Source organism: Aythya ferina (genome assembly GCF_964211825.1).
Source record: "Aythya ferina genome assembly, chromosome: 1".
In the NCBI taxonomy this organism is placed as follows: domain Eukaryota; kingdom Metazoa; phylum Chordata; class Aves; order Anseriformes; family Anatidae; genus Aythya; species Aythya ferina.
The window spans coordinates 134,449,382-134,470,622 of record NC_140296.1 but is presented as its reverse complement, the minus strand read 5'-3'; positions in this window follow the sequence as shown (position 1 = coordinate 134,470,622).

Here is a 21,241-nt window from a genome sequence, read left to right as displayed (position 1 = left end):
TGAGATTAGAATGGCAGGCTTTATGTGGCTAATAGCCACTTTTAGTTGCAATGTTAGAGCTTTAAATTCTGTGAAACCTTAGGTACTATTCTGATCATATCAAATTCAAGTTTGCAAACCCTACTGAAAATACATTTTGAATGTTATAAAACCTACGGATTCCATGGGCATAGCCAGAAGAAGCTTTTATACTGATATTTGCCAAATAACTACTGTTCAGCTGAATACTGATAAAATAAAAGCGATCTTCTGAAAAAGACGATTTGGAAGTCAACTGATCAATAAATGGTGCTCAGGTAAACACTTGTACATAGTCATTTATTCCCTTCAAGCATTAACAACAAGGAATGTTCTAACAATTACCCAGTGTTACAGTGTAGTGGGTTTACGTGGCAAGGTTTTGGTAGCAGGGGGCCATAGGGGTGGTTTCTGTGAGAAGAATCTAGAAGCTGCCCCATGTTTGGTAAGGGTCCCACTGCTGACCAGAGCTGAGCCAATAAGCGATGTTGTTTTGTGCCTCTGTGAGAGCATATTTAAGACAGGGAAAAAAACGCTGCACCACACAGCAGCTGGGAGAGTGAAAGGAGTGAGGAACAGCCTTGCAGGCGCCAAGGTCGGTGAAGAAGGAGGGGGAGAGGTGCTCCAGGTGCCAGAGCAGAAGTACCCTGCGGCCTGTGGTGAGGACCATGGTGAAGCAGGCTGTCCCCCTGCAGCCCATGGAGTACCACGGTAGAGCAGGGTTCCATGCTGCAGCCCGTGGAGGACACCACGGTGGAGCAGGTGGACCTGCACCGACAGAGGCTGCCGCCTGTGATAGACTCCTGCCGGAGCAGAATCTGGGCTGGACCTGTAGCCCGTGGAGAGGAGACCACACAGGAGCAGGTGACCTGGCAGGAGCTGCTGCCCGTAGGGGACCCAGATTGGAGCAGTTTTCTTCTGAGGGATGGACCCCATGGTACGGACACATATCTGGAGCAGTTCTGGAAGAGCTGCTGCCTGTGGGAAGCCCACGCCAGATCAGTTCATCAAGGACTGCATCCCGTGGGAGGGACCCCACAGCACAGGGGACGAGAGTGACCGAGAAGGAGCCGCAGAGAAGAAGCGCTGTAGACTGACCATAACCCCCATTCCCCTGCGCCACTTGGGGGGAGGAGGTGGAAGAGGGTGGATGAGGGGGGAAGGTGCTTTTGGTTTCTTTCCTTTGTTTCTCACTTCTCTAGCTTGTTAGTTATAAGCAATAAATCTTACTATCTCCCTATGCCGAGTTTGTTTTGCCCATTACAATAATTACTGCGTGATCTCCTTATCCTTATCTCAACCTTTGAGCCCTTTTCATTGTATTTTCTCCCTGTTCCTCTTTGAGGAGGGTGAGTGAGAGAGCAGCTGTGGTGGAGCTCAGCTGCCCATTCGAGTGGAACCATGACATACAGTCTCTAAGAAAAAAAACAAAAACAAAAACAATGGGCTGAGTTCATCCCTGTTGTAACCACAGTTAAATTTACCTTTTGCAATTATTTAAAACATCTTTTAGGGACACAGAGAATTGGGTCTTGCATTGTATTTGTTCAAAGAGTACATATTAGGAAGCCTTTATTTAACTTTCCTCTAAAGCCTCCTGAAAAATTGGCATGGAGTATCAGGGGTGTAAAATCATTAAATCTATTTCTAAACACACTACATCTATTTCTATAAACTTTCTCCAGTTCCTTTTTGTTTCTTTTTAATTTGAGTCCAAATTGCAAGAATCTAATTTCTGGATCTTTGTTTCTTTCAGCAAATAATGATGTTAAAATTACATGTATTTTATATGTAATGTAAAATTACATGTCATGGGTTTATGAAAAGCAGGTCCTGCTTGACGAACCTGATCTCCTTCTATGATAAAGTGATGCACTGGGTGGATAAGGGAAGGGCTGTGGATGTGGTCTACCTTGACTTCAGCAAGGCTTTTGACACCGTCTCCCACAGCATTCTCCTCAAGAAACTGGCTGCTCTTGGCTTGGACTGGCGCACGCTTCGTTGGGTTAGAAACTGGCTGGATAGCCGGGCCCAAAGAGTCGTGGTGAATGGAGTCAAGTCCAGTTGGAGGCCAGTCACTAGTGGCGTCCCCCAGGGCTCGGTGCTGGGGCCGGTCCTCTTTAATATCTTCATCGATGATCTGGACGAGGGGATTGAATGCACCCTCAGTAAGTTTGCAGATGACACCAAGTTAGGTGCGTGTGTCGATCTGCTCGAGGGTAGGAAGACTCTGCAGGAGGATCTGGATAGGCTGCACCGATGGGCTGAAGTCAACTGCAGGAAGTTCAACAAGGCCAAGTGCCAGGTCCGTCACCTGGGATGCAATAACCCCAAGCAGAGCTACAGGCTGGGAGAGGAATGGTTGGAGAGCTGCCAGGCAGAGAAGGACCTGGGAGTGATGGTGAATATGAGCCAGCAGTGTGCTCAGGTGGCCAAGAAGGCCAACAGCATCCTGGCTTGCATAAGAAACAGTGTGGCCAGCAGGGCTAGGGAGGTGATCATCCCCCTGTACTCAGCTCTGGTGAGGCCGCACCTCGAGTACTGTGTTGAGTTTTGGGCCCCTTGCTACAAGAAGGACATCGAGGTGCTTGAGCGGGTCCAGAGAAGGGCGATGAAGCTGGTGAGGGGCCTGGAGAACAAGTCCTATGAGGAGCGGCTGAGGGAGCTGGACTTGTTCAGCCTGGAGAAAAGGAGGCTCAGGGGCGACCTTATCGCTCTCTATAGGTACCTCAAGGGAGGCTGTAGCGAGGTGGGGGTTGGTCTGTTCTCCCATGTGCCTGGTGAGAGGGCGAGGGGGAATGGGCTTAAGTTGCGCCAGGGGAGTTTTAGGTTGGATCTCAGGAAGAATTTCTTTACCGAAAGGGTTGGAACAGGCTGCCCAGGGAAGTGGTGGAGTCACCATCCCTGGAAGTCTTTAAAAGACGTTTAGATGTAGAGCTTAGGGATATGGTTTAGCAGGGACTGTTAGTGTTAGGTCAGAGGTTGGACTTGATGATCTTGAGGTCTCTTCCAACCTAGAAATTCTGTGATTCTGTGATATGTATGCTGGGAAACAAGTTGCAGTTTTATTAAAGCAATTTTGCCTGTATCTAAGCTGCTAACTAGAGCTTTGAAAAATAATTCTGGCAGGTCATTCCCTGTTAGTCTGTGAGAATTTTCTGCTCAAAACCATTTTGTGATGTTTTTACCTATTTCCCAAATTTGCTTGACTCCTTTTCTCAAATTCATGACAAACCAAAGGTAATTTGAAAGTTGCTTTTTTCAGTGGCATCTTTGACTGCCTTCTATGATATGTGTTAAGAAACCCAGGTCAGTGTTGCATTATTTTTCCTCTCTTATTGGACTACCAAAGTTTTTATTGAAAAGTGGAGGAAAATTAGATTTCAGTGGAATAAAATGAATTCTGATTTCTGCATATGTTCCTGATAGCTGTGATATTTTTCACAATTTGCTGGTAATAAACAAACTACTAGTACATGCACTCCTGAAAGATGAATGAAAGAAAACTAAATTTAAAGTTTACATCCAAACATGTATAAACATAAATTCAGTCTTCACTAGTGTCAATTGTTGCTTGATATCCTTGTCCGGGTTGATGAGTAGTGCATTTTCAGTCTCTCAGTTTTATTGGTATACTGTATTTAAGCCTTAGTTCTTCTTTTTAATTAGTTAAAACTATTATGAAAATGTGTTATAACAAGATATTGTGGTTTCTTCTTATTAGATACCGGGGGGAAAAAAGAAAAAGAAAAAGAAAAAAAAAAAAAAAAAGTAATATAAAACTGAGTAAGTATATTTAATCAGCAAATCAGGATTTTGACTTGGCCAGTACAGGTTAGGAAGAATGAACTTTTAAATACAATGAGACAGCAATTCATTTTCAGATCAATTTAATTCACAGTATTGACAGTGGAATTCTGCATTGATTTCAATATTTGAATCTATTACACAAGGAACATTTCTTTAACTCATAAAAATGTCTTACTAACACAGCTTTCTTGTACAGATTTCCTGCTGTCTTTAAAAGATGTTATAGCTTTCCAGACCTGAAGTGTTATTTGAAATTCTACTGATGTTTTGGGGTGGGGTTGGGGAGTTGCTTAGTTGCTTTTTTTTTTTTTTTTTTCCTTCCCAATTGTTTTTAATCTTGATATAGTTCTGTGTGTTATTTTAGTTCTCATCAATAAACTCTTTTACTTAAATGTAACTTTTATTTGAGAATCTAACTTTCTATGCTTTTCTGCAGCGTGGGGTATGTGCTGGGAGCATGGAGACATGAAAATGCATGGACAACCTGAACTTCCTCTAACGTGTAAAAGGAACTTGTGTGCTTAGAAGAAGTCATTTTGGTTTTGATATACTGGTGTATAATTAAAATAGCTTTAAACCCCTCAAATATGACTTATTCTTTGGGGTAGGACATTAATATCAGACAGAACACACGATGGTGTCCCTGTAACTCTATAGTAAGGACAATATCCCTATGATTCCACTAGTGAAAACACTCTTCTGATTGGAATATTTAAATGAGTATAAATTATTCACATGACTTAGCTAAGAGTAAAGCTTCCTTATGACTGCTCCTCAGGTTGTGATTGTTGTTATCATCCCAGCAGGTGTAGCACACAGGCAGCGGCAGAGGTTGAGGGACAGAGTGCTAGGGATCAAGTCTACCCAACAGAGGGAAAAGTAGTTCCACTCAAGTGCTGACAAAGTTTTCTTCACCTTAGTAGGATTAAGTGTCTGGGAAGGAAAACTGTAAACTAAGACAGGAACAGAAGGGATCAAGATGCCAACTGCTATTCCTCTTAGGAATTTTGAATAGATAGAAATAAGCAATGATTTGACAGTCCCCAAATCAAGAATGGCTGAAAGAAAAGGATCTATCTGGCACTTTAATCCAGTGCTTATGATAGACTAAAATAACTGCATCAGGTATGAGTTTCTTGCATGTACACTTATATTCAAATATATATAGTGTTTATGTATGTATATATATTTATGTATGTGTGTGTTTAGCCATATAAATTTTCCATTACTTGTCATTTACCAGACATACAGTAAGCTTTACAAGTTACTGTTATTTTGTATCTTGTTAAAAAGAAACTTGTAGCCAGTTTTTAAAATGTGTTATTACCCAAGATATTATAAGGACTTCAGTGGAATAGTGACACTCCACTGCATAAATACTTGTTTTAGTAAGTTAAGAAACTAGATTATTTACCTAATGGAACATATACAAAATATTTCTGTTACTAGTCTTCTCTGAAAATTTCCATCTATCACTTTATCACTAAAACATGACAATGGAGTTTGGAGTCCTGGGCCTCAGCTACACACACTGTGTGCTTATCTGCCTAGATAAAATAGTTACTTATCTGTACAATAATCACAGCTATTTCGTGTTGGAAAAATGAAATGTAAAAAGGCAAAGATTGATCAGAATTTTGTTTACACACTCCAAGTTTAAATATACATAGCATATGCTAAAATACTATGAAATCTCTTTGATGTCTGCAATTATTTTCCATCTATTATTTTCAAATACTGATTCTTGTGATGGGGTAAGATTAAATATCTCATTATTGTGTCTTTGACTCTTGAAAAACCTCTGTATACTTTCTCCACCTGAAAGTAATGTGTATTTGTGTCCCATTCTGTGGCTTTGTTTCTCCTGAAAATGGCTGTCTGTTAAAAGGAAAAGTCACCGTTGCTTAAAAACAACAAAACCAATTTCTGAGAATTAAAAAGCATATCAAAAAGTATATAGCTCTTGGCTTAAATTGTTCAGCATGGTCTAGTATTCTTCAGAGCAGTACAGAAGGGAGCCTTTTCCTCCTTGTTTTCTTGTCTGTGCCCCTAAAAATTTGTTAATGAATGAGAATAAAAACATTTTTATGATAAGAGGCTGACAATGGGATCACTGTCAGATCTGTACCTTGAGGGCTCTACTAGGGGTCATTGTGATACCTGTTTCCTTTCTGCTAATGAGTGGATCCTGTTTCTTACTGAGGTGTAGTGAGAGATCAGTATAGCTATCCAAGAGCTAGCAGTGGCTCATCATTCCTGTCAGGCTCCCTGTACTGTGTGACAAAGTGAAAGGCTTTGGAAAAACCAGACTCATTCAGTGTAATTGAACTAAATGGATAATAGGACACTTATTATAGCATTAAACAGAAGAATACTCTTTGCTAGCTTTTGCAACGACTACAGTTCTTTGTCATTTCATTATAGACATTCACTTACGAGTCTATTTTGTTGTTGTTGTTGTTGTTGTTTGCATTGGGATTTTTAAGATGTTTAACTCCCATTAATATCAATGGGAATTGTGCAAGTAAACCCCGGGAATTTGGAAAAATAAAAAATGTAGCTTTTGTGTCTCTAGGAAAAATGCAACTAAAAGCCTATTAAAACTCGGAGCCCATAATTATTTGTTTCTATTACCGGACTATGTGAAAAAGATGAAAAAGAGCTCAAATTGTAAATAAAACCCAACCATGTAAGGACAAATTCTACTCTCCTAACTTAGACTAGATAGTAACTTGCCCTTCAGACAACCTAAGTCTGTCCAGTTCTGTCAGCCCTCTGCGCAGTGAGACAGAGCTGAAAATAAAGCAGTCTAGCTCAGTGCAATCCTCTGTTTACTAGTGTGAAACCTTCATATACATTTCTCATACTGGGTATTATCTTGTACTATTGGCATCAACAAGAAACATACTTTTCAAAAATCAGGTTATTTAATGTTGTGATTTGAAAATACTGGTAATGCTGGTAATTTCAGCTTTCCTGTTCACCTCTGCATAGATCCAATACTAGCTACTTTGCAGTTGATTGATGTCTTTTATCCTCAAAACACTTTGCAAAAAATAAAGCAGATTCTATTGTCATTTAATCAATGCATGAGAATAACCTAGAACTAGCTGCGAACCTGTTTGCAGCACTTGTAAATTAGGCAAAAAGAGGAAGAGGTGATTACTTGTTAGAATTTATCTTATGGAGTATTTGATCTGTATACTTCACCATTGTTATATCAAAACTTTCATGACGAGATTAATCTTGCAGTGAAAGAATCCCAACCTCTTGTGTTTTTCACCATGCCATTTCTCTTGTTTTACAGCTGGAGAAACTGAAGTAGGAATAGGATTGTAAATTGCTCTAGTCCAAAAAGTGAGTGGAAGTCTGAACCAGAATTAACATTCACTTATCACTGCTGCCCTTAACTGAAGTGTCTCACAGTCGTTGAGAGTAACTCTTTCTTGTGAACCTGGATGGCAATTAAAATGAAAGTATCCGAGTGACGAAGGAAGGGGAGAGAAGGTAATGCAGTTCTGCATTCTCTTTTTATTAATAGATGGAAACACAGAGGGATTTGTCTGGTAAAGTGTGCAGCCTGGCTGTGCTTTGTCTCCTTGATAGTTGTGACAGTAGCTGAAAAAATGTCTTATTTGTCCCTCACAGTTTTCTTACTAAGATGGTATACTGCTTTGAGCATTTGCTTCACACATATAAAAGGTAGGAATTTTCCCACACGGTATTACAGAATTGAACAGTAGAAACCTGCTCACAGTTTCAGTGAAAATCCTGTCCTTTAGAGTCACCTGTGGCTGTACCAACAGTAAGAACAAAGCTGTGTTTCTTCAGGCAGTGAGTTAGTTTTCCCATTAGTTGTTTGCATCTGTCTTAAATAATCAAGCAATGGTTTTCAAAAATAAAAATAGATTGCTTAGGGAAGCAGCTAAATATACACTTAACAGGCCCAATTCCCATCTCATTTACCCTTACGTAATCAGAAATAAACTCATCTAGATTAGAATAGAGTTATATCAAACTAGAACTAAGCTGATAGAAGTCAACCCATTACCTTTGGGAATCCTTTATTAAGTTTTCTTAAAGACAGGAGGCAGATTAATATAACTCTTACTGTGCAACTGCAAATTGTATTTTAGTAAGACTTTCAGCAAGGTAGCTATCCCTTTTGATTTACTGAATATTTATAGTGAGACCTTTTGAATGCCTGCAATAATCCCCCGCCCCTCTTTTTATTTATTTATTTTTATTTTTCCTTACTTTTTCTAAATGGGAACATTCCAGTTGCTTTCCACTAGATGGCTACACGGAAAGCAGTTTTGCAACGAGCAGAGGCAGGCAGCATTTTTCCCGGTGTTTGCTCTCTGTGTTGGACTCTACTGCGGTTGGGCTTTGGGTGTGAGCTTGCCCTCTCTTATATTAGCTGCACAACAAAAGATTTCAGGTTGGAGCTTCTAGGTCTTCTTTACTAACATTAACAAAATAGTAGAGTTTAAAATTTCCATGTTAGACACTGAAAACTTAGGAAACTTATTTGCTTTTTTTTTTTTTTTTTTTTTTTTTCTTCTTCTTCTTCTTCTTCAATTCAGTTTGAGCTTCCCAAGGCTAAAAATTCTGTTTAGTAGGGGCTGGAGAAAGTCATTGCCTTTAAGGAACCTGCCTCAGAGGTTGCAACATATCAAAAGAGATGATCAATGATCCTTTCTTAATTCAGCACTGCTTGTAGGCCAAGGCCACATTGAACAAACTGTAGGTTCCCACCAGCAGATTAAAGTAAAATCCTGAGTGCTGTGTGCAGTAGACCTTATAATTGGCCCCTGTTATATGGGGAATATAAAAACAGGCGTAGTCTCACACAATTTATGCTATGCAGCATATTAGGCCATAGTGCTACAGCAATTAAAGCCACATCTGTGTCTGACTTTATCACCTGCAGTACCACTTTGATTCAGAGCAGGTGTGGTCCCATGACTTTGTTTTCCCCAAATTACCCAGAACACCTTATACCAGCTTTCTAACAGCCATAAGAATACAAAGGGTACCTGCTTCAGTATAAAAACTTGCCAGGACAATATTCTTTCCCTAGGGTTTTCTGAGCAGATTTAATGAGGATAGTAAATATATACTAGGTCAGCATTTGGTGATATTTGACAGTAGGGGTTTCAATCTTGTACTAGAAGCCCAAAGCTACTGCTTCACTCTCTTTCTGAAACTAACTTAACTAAAAGGGCATGAACATTAGATGGTCTTAAATAGGATCAGAAAGACGGGGTAGGAATGATTTCTTTTAGCTAACAGCAGTGCATACGGAACTTGTCCTAATTATAACAACTTGCTTTTTTATGTGCTTTTTGTTATTGGACTGCAGTGCATGAAAGAAATGAGTTATTTGCATTCTTTAAATTGGAAGTGCCCCCTATGAGATGACTTCCTCAATGCCTTCCAGCCTGTCTGTGGCAAACCTGGGAAGAATACAAATAAAATGCCATGAATCCCAAAAGAGATGGGGAAGGGGGGGAAAACAAACTCTAATGTTGCAGAGATTTTAGTTTATGGGTTTGGCTGGAGGGAGTAATACAGCTAATATTGGTAGAAAAACTACTGATTTCTTTACTCAGAATGTAAGCATGCAGACATCCTAGAAAAAGCTTTCTTTAAAGCCTTTTTTGTACCTAAATGTGCTGAATCTGGAATTTACTCTCTGAAAACATAAAGATGCAAAGAGTAACCAAAAAATAAACTTAGAGCAGTGGGTATGTTGTGTCACATAGACTGTGACAGGATGGACAAATCCTACTTAATTTTTATGATACTTTTTTTTTCTAGATTTAATATAATGTTTTAATAAAGCCTATCAGTTATATATTTGTATATCAAATTACATAGCAGTTTTAATTCTGATTTATGTTAACCCAGCTTTGCTCCTATAACAGAGCATAACTCCCCTTTGTCTATTACTCTTTCAAGCTGTAGCAACAGCTCTGAAACTCTCCTCACAGGCCAAAATTTTGGTGGATTTTGTGAATCTATATACCACCACCACCACCCCTGAATCTCCTTTTTCACTCTGCACTTTCTATATCTCTGAATATTACTACTTTTATTGTGTTTTAAGGTATGAATCTCAGGATATAATCCTCTGTGTTCTTCTACTGTAAATTAGTACAGTATTTTCTGTGGGAACATATGTAGGTGTAGAGATAGAAATAGTTGTCTTTAAAGTTCACAAAATGAGTGTAAGTCAGACTTTTCTACAGTTTAATTTTAAAATATTTTTGAAGGGTGACCTGCTGTTTTTCTTGCAGCCTCAATTATGCTGTGTGGGAACATAGTTCTGTGCCAGTGGTTTCTGGTATATCCATTGCTTTAATTAAACTCTATTCTGTAGCTTACATACAGCTAGGGAATAAAGGTGAGAACTGAGAAGTGCCCACTGCATCATCTGATTTTGTATGCTGTATGGAATTCCATATGCTGGAAATTTACTCCCAGAGTTATGGTAGTTCTTACACAAATTCTAATTCTTAATCATCTTTTATCATTGTGATTTGGCATAGCTAATGTGTATCCTGAAGTAGAGAATGGTGATGCTGTTGTAGGAGGGGGCCAAATTTGGACTTGTGCATGCACAAGTGACTGAGAAGACCCACACACTTCAGCAGTTGTGCTCAGTTCCCATGCAGTAACATTTTGAAGAATCAAATATTGTAATCAACACAGTAATTTTAGCACTCCCGGTATTTGTGTTAACCCTAGGGACCTCAGTCAGTATTACAAGGTACCACTTAAATATGTAGAATAAATTCAGTACAATTTCTTCATGACCTTACCTATGTCATGAAGTTCAGCTCTTCAGCAGTTGCCAGATCTCCAGTTCTTGCACTTAGAAAAGAGTCGAGGGCTTCTGCGGAGTGAACTGTTGTTGTGTACATGGTCACTGGTCATTGGAAAAATAAGTCAATAAACTAAACAGGTGATGAAAACGGAAGACCTATAAAGTGAGGGGGTGTTATGAAAAGATAGAGGATTATGGCTCATGAAGCTTGGTTTTCATTCCTAGCTTTCTCCGTGAATTTCATTAAAGATTTTGGAAGTCACTGTGCCTTGCTTTGCTTCAGCTTCTCCATCTACGTGTCCATCTCTTAAGCCACTTTAAAATGGGGTAATGATAGTATAAGCATGAAGTGTTAGTGCTAAACACAGACAGTGATGCTGCTAAACTCAAAAATCATTTTGTTCACCTTAGCAATTCATCTCAGAATTACTGGCATAGTAAATCTGTTTATCCTGTGACTGACTTGCATTAACTGGAACTGAAACATGTATAAATCATTACTTTTTCATCTCTGTCTCCCAAAGACACTAAATATACAATGACTATAACTACTTTTCAGATCACTACTATCATCAGCAACAAGGCCAATAAGCGAAGCACTCTTACCCATGATGCAGAGATAGTAACTACAATGAAAACTCAGCTTTAAGTAAACAGACAGACAAAAATCTTGTTTCCTGTAAGTTTTGATCATGTTGCACAGCAGTGTACATCATTGCCAGAGGAATGTTCTTAGGTTGGCATTGAGGGTAAGGAACTGCGCTGCTGACTACTGTGGATGGGAGCCAAGTGGAGCACCTGTGTTAATTTTTGTTAATTGCCTCCTAGCAGGCACCAGCTCCATGTGGGCTGCACAAGAAGAACCAGCTTCAAAAGTCAGCTTCAATGGAGAGAAAAAAAAATAAAATAAAAAATTCAGCAGCAATTAGGAGATGGTCAACCAGACATTAAATTTATATTTATTCACAAACAGTAGTCATGGTTAGGTTCCTCACAATCCCCCTCCACTTTGCATACATTCCCAGGCAATAGACAAAGCTCATTGCTCTGATGGCATTTTTTAACTATCTGTGTGTTTTTCTTACTGCAGGCAGGGGCTGCTGTGGGAAAAACATGAATGCATTCAGTAGCTGAACAAAGTATATAGCAGAATACTGCCAGATCACCCAGTCAGCTCTTCCCTTGTTGCAGCTCTGTGAGTAGAATCATAATCTGCGTGTATGTATGGAGGGAAAAATAATCTACAGTAATAGTGGAACTCACAAAAGCCAGAAAATTCAGTGCTAACACTGAAAATTCTTCACTCTGTACAGCTCGGGGTGCCAAACTACCTTGGCTAATGTGAAGGGATTTCAGCAATGCTGTGAAGTTCAAATACTCTTTCTACAGATACTTGCTGTTTAGAGAACCTCCACCCAAATGCTTGCCTACTGATTAGTTAAATTTGACAAGCAGCTATCGTTCCTATTCTGTATTGCTTTTCATCAGCTTAGTGTATATCCCTCATGTTCCTTTCCTGTCATGTTTGGATAATTTCATTTCTTTTAGCTTTAGTTCCCTTGTTCCACTTCCAAGCACTCAGTTTCCCAACATTTCTTCCAGCGTTAGAGAAATGCTTTCATTTCCAGAGGACTCTGCTGTTCTGTTTGATGTCATATGTACTAAAGGACACTCTGAACTCTGTTGTATCAATTGCTGAAGCTTAAGATGCTTGTTCTATACCCAAGAGAGGGGAAAATAGAACTGGGCAGAACTTTTCAAATCTGAAGAAGTTTAGTATGAATATCACACTTACAAAGTTTTGTTCTAATATATCTGAGACTGTAAAGACCTGCTGTTAATTATTTCTGGTGTTAATTAGCAATTCTCAACATGGGACACAATAAGTCTGATGGTGTATCGTTTGACTAGAAGCCAGATTCCTCTATAATAGAGTCTTCAGATAATGATATTTGGAGATATTAAGACAAATTGCTAAGTCTGAAGACTTAATTCCTGCTTGTTTGATTGTTTGCATTAGAACTTCCCTGCTGTGATATGCAGGCATCTGTGATGGTCTTTGTCTGTCCATGTTTAGACATCTAAATTTTCTACAGCCTAGAGGCATACATTGGGACTGACCACCTGATCACCTAGTCAACAACAAGAAAACAGTATTATTGAAGTACAGTGACTCTTACAAGGTAATGCTTTTTTTTTTTTTTTTTTTCTGAAACTGTATTTCTCTCCACTATCCATAAAGGATTCACAGTAGATCACCAAATCAGACAGACAATCTCTGCAATCTAGGAAGAAGAATTCTGCTTTTGGTGCCTACAAAGCAAAAGATGCACCATTTTTCTGGCAAATGTTCCTAAATGCACATTTCCTCAGCAGCTTTTTTTGTTTGTTTTGTGCCTCTGTTATAACAGGTTTAGTTTGGCTCTCTTGGAGAATGTCCTTTTTCATTGTGAAACACTAGATGCAAGATATACTTATCTTTTTTTTTTTTTTTTTTTTTTTTTTTTTTTTTTTCTAACTTCATAGCAAAAGAAAGTCATGTTTGAAGACCATAAAACAAATAAAAATTATTCAGCATTTAATATCTTTCATCCTACTGGATGGGTTAATCATGAGATTTGGATCTAAATGTTGGGGTAGAACTGGATAACTCTTTTCCTATAATGCAATAACACATAACAAAGTTTTGTTTTGTTTTGTTTTTCAAATTAATTTGAAAGTTAGCAAGAATATAATTATTTTAGTTGTCATGTACTCAGCAGTGTGAATTTATGTGATTTGATCCAAGATCAAGTTCCTAGAATAGATGAACGTTTGTGGACTAACACACAGACTCACACATGCTACAAGGGCTACAGCTAGAGCTCTGCAAATAATTTGTTTCCTACCAAAGTGGCAACAAATTATGAAAGAATATTTCAGAGTGAAGGAAATCAAAATGACATTAATGCCAAGATGGCACTAATTAACTTTCAGGTTAAGTGACACTTCAGTCAAAACAGCATAAAACATTTGCAAATGACTTCATGTTTTCATAGTTAAATTTATTTCTAACAAAAAAAGTAAAACAGTTCTAAATTGATTAAAAGAAATTCTACTAGGAATTTGTTCTAAAACAACTTAAGATTGTAATCAGCACTTCAATTAATGTGAATATATGTTTCTTAAGTGAAAGAATTAATAAAAGCAATTTACTCTGTTGGTGTTGCAATCAAGTTGCAAAACATGAGTTTTGAGAGATCTAAACACAGAAAACCCAAGTAACAACCAGAGGTAAAGAAGAACAAAGAAAACTTCATAGTTTGAATATTATATCCAGGGAAAGATTTAAAAAGCGTGTAGTAAATTTGCTTATTTGTCTATTTTCACCTTTGTAAATCTTACTATCAGTGTCTTATTACTGCAGCATATGAACAAGCACAGAGTGTAGAAGGTAGGGATTGAGCTGTGTTTACATCAAGAAGTAGCCTGGGATATTAATTAGCCCTTTATGGGAGGAAAGCACTTACTGAGGGAGATAACCTCCTGTGGCCTATTTTCTAGGGTGGGCCAGGAGACTTTTCTGAAAAACACCATTGCCCTGTCCCCCCTGCATCTTTGTTTCCATTGGTCCTGCCCTCAATGGTTTCTTTGTTCCTCCAATAAAGGCAACGGTTATGAAAATTGATCAAAACCATTGCTGACTCACCAGAGGAAGTTTTTTATGATGGAAGACTGCTTACAGGAGGCAAGGAGGTGTGTATGCTCATGCTGAGCAAGCCATGGCTGTTCAGGAACCTATACCAATACATAGTCAGCATTCAAAGAAAATTCAGCCATAAGAAAAACAATGTGACAAACTACTGTTTACTTCTGTGAGAAATTCACATTCCTATGCCAAAGATTTGTAAAATTTCACACAAAAGATTTGTCTCTAACAGTAGTGAGGAAGAGCTTTCTCACAAACACCATTTCTTCTCATGACTGGCAACAGGGTAAAAAGAACAAAATGATGGAGCTGGCAAGAGTCCCATGCAGCAAACAGAGAAGCAGTCTTATTGCATGGTTGTTTTTGATGGACCATTGGTCTACTCTTTAAACCTTACACTTTGTCTGTTATGGAATTAATAAAATAAAGAGCTAGGTACTGACACCTTAAAAAATGTTTTAAAAAGATTTTGTCTCTCTTTCTCCTCTTCTCATAGGCCTATGAATTGTTTTCACTGAAGTGTGCACCTGAGGACTGCCAAGTGGAAGGGCCCCAGGCATTATTCTAGGAAATATTTGTCAGAAACATGAAGTTTTATAACTTGAACTGTAAACTCAAGTAAACTCTCGTTCTTATGTTGGTGGGTGGAAGTGGGGGATTTTGAGCTGGTTGAGTGCAGACAACCAGATTGTGAGCTGGCTGAGCACAACCTGCTCTGTTTCAGGACATGCCTGAGGAGCTGATAATTTTCCAGAGCTGTGAGATGATGCACCTCAAGACCCCAGCATCCTTCAGGGAGAAGCTTCCCTGCTTCTGACTTCAGCAGGAACTGGTGCCCTGATCATCCCACCCAGTCTGGTTTTGCCATGGGAGCAGAACATTTCTCTATTGTGATTATCTTTATCTTTGTCATTATCTGTTCAGGCTTATTACGTTTATATGGGATTTTGATTGTTCATTAAGCCTTATCTGTCTGCTTGGAGAGGTAAAAATATATATTTTTTTTATTTCTCCCGTGGCAAGGGCCACTTAATTTTGACAATAAGCTCTTACTGTTCCCTAGGTATTTCACTGACAGTTACAGTGGCCCTTTCAAAACGAAGGCTTAGGCATAGCACTGTAAAAGTATTCGTGTCTCTCTTTGCAGTTCAACTGAATGACACTCAAAAATGTAACTAAACCCAAATACATATAAACTCAGAGAGGGGGTTGGAAGAGGAAATGTCCAATTGATATTGGACACTTTTGTCCAATAAGGTGTCCTAAAGCACCTTTGTTTGGAAATTTCTGACATTTCTACCCACTTACACAAGCTAGATGACACTGCTACGAAACAGATGAAGCATCTGTCTTGGATACTTATAAAAATGCCACTTTTAGAAATGTATGATTAATTGTTTATTTATTTTTGTATGCAAAAAACCTGGATGTGAATCATTATCTGGGCTGTCCTAAGCCTGCAAGTGTTCTGTAGTGACCAAAGGACATTTTCAATCTCTGCTGCCGAGCATGGTGTTGTTGAGGATAGCTTTACTGAAGGAGGCTCCAAAAACCCTATCTTCTGGCAAGGCTTCACTGTGGCCTTGTGTCAATGGCAGGACTGTACCTGTGAACCTCAAACCTGCACAGCAGCATAGACATGATGCTGACTTCACAGCCACTTACCCACTTCTCTCTCCATACATTACTTCCCAATATAGAACAGAAAATATACTACTCCTAGCTAAGAATCAGCTAGGGCTCTGCTGGAGAGGTTTGACAGAGTCAGATAAATCACAGCCAGCTTTTGAACTGGGCAATAAAAGCTATCCTCATTAAGTTCACCTTCTCCCTGGGGTGGCGCAGCATCTCGGCTGGCTGTGCAGCTCCTTCTCTGACATCCATCACATACATCCCTCACACAGCCATGGAGTTGCCAGGTATCAGGTGGCACAACCCAGGAATAGATGCTCCTACTGGTGACACAGAGTTTGATGGCACAGAGTACAGACATTGCCTTTCCAAAAAAGTAGTTATGTTTTTATCACACAGCATTCATTGCCATCCCAGTGCCTTCTGAAGAGGTTTAGCGACTTGCATTTCTTCCAAAATCTGAAGGACAAGTGCCTGCTACAGCAACCCTGGAAAGACCTGCCTTCACGAAGAACATACTAGTACTGATGGGGTCAGAAAATTCTCTTGCTGTATGCAAGTTTCCTACAGAATTATATTGCCCTTGTGACTCTCATAAAAAATCTCCAGAAAGTGAGGAGGCCACAGCTGATATCTTTAAACAGGAAGCAACACCAATGCAGTATGATGGTGTGGCACTCAAAGGCACTAGGAAATATGGGCTATTAGATTTTGGCCCAGCACATACTGCAGAAGTGACTCATCTGACTTTATCTATCCTGGCAGATACTTTTGCTCACAGTGAGTGCACTGCTGTCCTCTTTCACAGCACTTTTGTGAGTTTTGTTTTGGTGTGAAAGCAGAGGTATTGTTTGATCTGTTTAAATAACTGTGTTTTCAACCTTTTCCAACTGCAGTCCCCTAAATATTTTCCAGCAGTTTTGCACCCTGTTATCTAGCAGATGTAACTGTGTTGACAACAGGCTTTCTTCCCTGTGTGACCTTTCACAGACCCTTTAGAAGTTGCTCTTACTCTGCAGGGATTTTTCAACCACAGGTTGAAAATTGCAGGTCTCGATCATTATTATCCTTCTAGCTAAATCTGCAGCGCTCTCTGCAGCATCGTGCATAGGCTAGATGGCAGTACAGCACGCTGTGTTGTTACCTTGCTGCTGTGGGGCAAGCTTCTCCCTGTTGCACACAGAGGCTAAAGGCATCCTCCAAGCATCTTTTTCCTCTAGATTTTGCAGCTACTGTGCTGGGACAAGATGTGTATCTTACTTCTGCCACAAAACCTGAGTGGAGAGAAGGGGGAGATGAGTACATGCAGGTGTTTTCTGCATTGTCCACTAAGCACAGAGCTAGATCTCCACCAAAATCCATCCTGTGGTAGTGGATTTGTGACAGTAAAAGACTGTATAGCTTACAAATTTTTATCAGGGTAAGGAACTGGGTAACAACTGTTCCCCAAAGTACTGTATCATGAACACAGTATGCTATGCAACTGGGCTAACATACCATTGACTTCCGAGAAAAAGTTATATTTGTTTCAACTAAGATCATGTTTACACAATCCCTAAAAGATTACTTTCCAAAACTAGCAGCAACAACATGCACCTACAGCTGTGTACTGCCTTCAGCAGCAGACATTAACTCCCCATAAAATAAAACCTGTCAAGACCACACTGGTAAACTCATTCCTGACTATCAATAGCAAAATGGGGAACACTGCTCCCTTTGTGAAGAGATGAAAGCTTCAGCAGGAATGTGAAAGATCCAAAGAAAAAAAGTCTCTGAATGAGTTTTGATTTACAGCATGGTCCTTTTTCCCTGCACAGCCTGCTCAATGGCAATTCAATGGCTTTCTGATATTCTCAATGTGAAATCTGCATTGGTTAAAAAAAAAATGCCACCTGGCTGAGTAAAAAATTACTAATGACCTGATCCAAATCTAATTGAAATGAATCCTAGTGAAAGGGCTATAAACTGATGCTTTTTCAAAGACAGAATTGGATTTTGGATGAAGCTCTAAAGGGGCCAGTCTTGTGGGAGATGTTTTACCCACAGTGCTTTTGTTTTTTGTCTCTAAACTGCGTGAGTCCAGTGGTGGAATTCGGGATGCAGTCTGTTTGCTGTCTCCACTGGCAGGCAGAGGGAAGAGATTTCTGTGCCCACCCACATAAAATCGGCACTGGTGAATATCTCTGGATGTTTGCCTGTGCACACACAAACAAACACACAGACTGTGAAAGAGCATCGTAAGGGTTATAAAGTCAAATAAAGACACAATAAATGGCAAAATGAAGGCAGTATAATTCTGTGTCACTGTTGTATACTCAAGGGCATTTTTCTGATGTTATTAAGGTCAATAATAATGTCCTTTTAATGCACTTATGAAATTGCCTAAGGATTTTAGTAGCAAATTAAAACAAAACAAAAATCCTATTGCTTAGCATTATGTTGGCACTCAGTCTGATCATAAACAGGGATTAAATTTTTAAGGGTGGGTGAGATCTCTTCAGTCCCATTCCATCCTAGAAGACAGTGTCATATGCTTTTTCCTTTCCTGTTCCTGGCTGTGGTTCACCTGGTTGCCCCAGTCTGTCTTTGAGGCATCTCCACACAATTTTAAGTTGTCAGCCTTCACTGGTCTTATTTTCTGCACTCCTCATCCCAGTTTCAGGCTCTTCCTGAGCCCAAGCTCCCACCTTCTTGTTCCTTGGCTGGTTTCCTCTCCCAGCTGGGTTTCCTGTCATGCTGAGTAGGTGTGCTCCAGGCTATTTCCAAACACCTTTTCTGACATCTTTAATTAAAGTTACAGTTGCAAGGAAGGTCCAACTTAATCTGTTCTGTATCAAGCTCAGTGAGGATAAAATAGCTAAAGAAATAAGCCATGAAGCCTGAAAAGTGTCTTCTTAGCATATACAAACTGATTTTTTAATGGCCTTGCAATTTGGCCAATTTTTTCCAAAATTTAATGTCCCCAGAAAAAATATGTTGCTATGTCAAGCAAGAAGTCTCCCATGAATTTCAGGAGACAAATCATAAGAAAGGATGCTACTCAAGAAAAGAAGTGCTAAGTTTATGTGTTTATTTTTACCAGGAGAGAGCCACCTATATTTCCATCATTTTGTTTACAGAAAGAGTGTATTTTCTTGGTCTAAAATGAAATTAAAAAAATGCAAACACCCTGCAGCCTGTCTGAGCCTGATAACCAGAATGATGAAGTTCACCCATAATGCTTGAAGTTTGGCAAAGTTATAAGCAGAGTAAACAAGCCTTGCAATATAAAACATTGACTGACATAAAATTAGGCAATGCTATCAGCTCCACCTATAAAGTTACTGTATCATGGATCCAGTGGAGGGTGAAAGCAGAAACCCAAAACAAAAAACAATACAAAAGGAAGAAGCTTTAATGGCTTAGAAAAAAATAACAATAAGGTCTCTACTTCAGCAGCTTTGGAGTCTGAGGAGATAATATGCTGGGTTCTTTCTTTTGCCTGCTGTATAACAGAGCTGAGAGAGAAAATTGATTTTTCATGCAAAATATTGAGTTGCTCTTCACTTGTAATTTAATTTATTATTTTTATACTCCACACATAATTTGTTAGGGTTCTCTCCAATCCCTATAACATTGCTGGAAAAAAAGGTAATATTGAACAGTTTGCTAGCAATATTAATTTGCTGTATTATAGGCATTTCTCTTATCATCATTACTATTTTTTCCAAACCATAAAATGTAACTGGTGTGTGAGCATGCAAGTATTTGCAGGCTAGCAAAGCGCTGCGTACTGCTAGAACACATTGGTCACGCAGGTAGGTGGCATATCCACAATATCTCCAGGCTAAGGATTGTGTCACAGCTTGTATGGAGAACTGGGTTTGGGGCCATTTTTTTAAAGTTGCTCATCTGTTTGCACTTCCCCCCCTTTTTTTTTCTGGTTCTCAACACTTTACTCCTGCCTCCCTTCTTTTTTTTTTGCCCTTTATTTGTTTCAGAAACTTGGGAATGCAGGGTTGTAAGAAATAAAAAAAATCAGCACTTGTATCTGTTTTTATGTGGGCTTTTAGAAGAGCAGAAGAGCTATATACAAGCAAAAACAGATAAAAGCCCTAAACTCTACAGCTGAGGATCTTCCTCTTGAATTGCTATGTTGTTTGCAAAGTGTGATCCACCCATGGATCTGCCACCTTTACTCCAGAAACAATCTCTTCCAGCTGCTAGTGGAACTCCTGAGGGTGTGTTTGTGCAAAACACAAACATATTTGCACCTCTTGGTGCAAACAAGACAGAGGAGCTGGAGAGGATGTGCTCCTGAGGATTTGCCAACTGCCCACTTATGATTGGAGGGGGAAGGCTGGTGGACTAACCTGCTGTGGCTGGTGTTTCTTGTGAGCCCAGTTCGGTTGCCCAATGCGGACTGAAGTACTGAACTGAGAGGGCCTCTGGGAAAGCCCTGTTTTGTGGCTGTTGAATGGCTGTTCTGTGGTTTTGTTGCCCTTTTTTATTTTATTTATTTTTTTTATTATTATTTTTTTATTTTTTTCCCATATAGATGTTATGAATTTTAAGCTCTTGCCTCTGTCCAGGGGAAGGGTGTGTTGCTCCCCTGGTTGCCTGTATGGCTCCCTTAGGAGGTAAAATGCATGCTGCTTGATTCAGCCCAAAGTGTGCTGATGCAGGCTGTCCTGAGCACCACAAGCAGGCTGTTCAGGACACCACAGCACAAGGGTGCCCAGGTGAGTCACTTGGATTTTTTTTGCAGCTTCATTTTCAGATGGATCCAGCAGCTCCATCTTTCAAACCCAGTTGTGTCTTTGTATCCTCCAGGTTTCAGAGCACAGAGGGCTGCAAAGTTGTTGTCTAAAGCAGAAACTCTAAGATTAAGTATCAATGAAAAAGAAAGTACTCCAGCCATTACCTTATTCGGTGAAATAATTTTCTCTCTTCCCCTTTGAATCTGGTATATGATATTCTCCTTTTACATATTTCTAAAAATAATTTCTGAATATTTTTTTTTCTTTCTTTTTTTTTTTTTTTTCCTAAAAATAATTTCTGAACATAGCTATGAGCTGAATTATGCCAAGGGTAAATTTGCTGTAATTTAGGTTTTTCTCAACTTCCTTCTCCTTAGCTATAATCCTGGCTCACTCTTAGTTTAGTTATTAAGTGGTTCACAGACACTAAATTTGCCCCCAGTTCTTTTAGTTTGCAAGCCAAGATAGGTAGCCTACCAACTGGAAGTTATTATCAAGTTTCTGTAGGTAGAAATGAGTAGT